The following is a 1,472-nucleotide window of genomic DNA, read 5'->3' as shown; positions in this document are numbered from 1 at the left end:
TGCCATAGAGGGAGTAAAAATAAGGTTCACCAGATTGATTCGTGGGATGGCAGGACTTTCATATTAAGAAAGACTGGATCGACTAGGCTTATACTCGCTGGAATTTAAAAGATTGAAGGGGGATCTTATTGAAAGGTATAAAATTCTAAAGGGATTGGACAGGCTAGATGCAGGAAGATTGTTCCCTATGTTGGGGAAGTCCAGAACGAGGGGTCACAGTTTAAGGATAAAGGGGAAACCTTTTTGGACCGAGATGAGGAAAAACTTCTTCACACAGGGAGTGGTGAATCTGTGGAATTCTCTGCCACAGGAAACAGTTGAGGCCAGTTAATTGGCTATATTTAAGAGTGAGTTAGGTATGGCCCTTGTGGCTAAAGGGATCGGGAGTATGGAGAGAAAGCAGGTACAGGGTTCTGAGTTGGATGATCAGCCATGATCATACTGAATGGCGGTGCGGGCTCGAAGGGCCGAATGGCCTACTTCTGCACGTATTTTCTATGTTTCTATGTTTCTACTTTTGAAGAGTCAGGCATAAATTTAAATTCACCGGACCAATATCAACACCACGAAGTGTTCTTTACTTTATCCTTTTCACCAGTTTATTTGTTCGAATTCTGCCGGCGAGAGCTGCGGATCCGCACAACAGGGGGACAGAGGTCCTCTCCCTCTGGGGGCTCGTATCGGAACTCTGTCTGACATGCAGAGCCTTTATCATTTATAGAACTTGAAAGAAAAAGAGTACTTAGTTCAAATAGTTTTCCTGCCAAGTCTGTTGGAACAAAACCTAATTACTTGATAAGAGAGTCCACTAAATAAAGGTTTTAATTACAGATGGGTGTACTGTCCAGACAATATTAGTTATTCCCTTTGCTATGACTTAATCACAGACATTCATTCCTGTCCCTATCAGTGAGTCCTCCGTTTCCCTAAACAAACGAGGGTACTTAATTGAATTCTTGCGAAACCATAAGGCAGGATGTATATGACCGATTACCAATACCCAACCCCCAGAACATAACATTCTCAGAAGACATCTGTCGAGTCTTTAATATAAAACCAGTCGCTGGCGAATTACTCGGTGAAGGAACAGCAGTAGTTCGCACACTACCCAGAACTGAGCACACATAAGTTTTCACTCATTTTTACCAGTTTTTTTACGAAAGTCAATGAATCATTTCTTACCTCCCAATGCCCTTAAAACTTCATCATTCCCTCCTTTTTATCATTACATGATAACCTTTCACAACAGATTGTCGCTACTACAACATGATAGAAAACATGGCCGAAGGCTCTGTAAGGTACAGACAATGACTAAAATTAATACAGTTAGACTTCCAAAATGTAAAAACACTCCCCAGACGTTTCCAAAAATATTAGAGGGCCAGGGCCATCCTCCTGCCTTACTGGACGCAAAACCGTGTAGCTTACTGCCAACATCTTGGATTTGCTGAATCTCTTGGGTTATGTGTTTA

The sequence above is a fragment of the Hemitrygon akajei genome, chromosome 28, assembly GCF_048418815.1.
Source record: "Hemitrygon akajei chromosome 28, sHemAka1.3, whole genome shotgun sequence".
Lineage (NCBI taxonomy): Eukaryota > Metazoa > Chordata > Chondrichthyes > Myliobatiformes > Dasyatidae > Hemitrygon > Hemitrygon akajei.
This window is presented reverse-complemented; position numbering follows the sequence as displayed.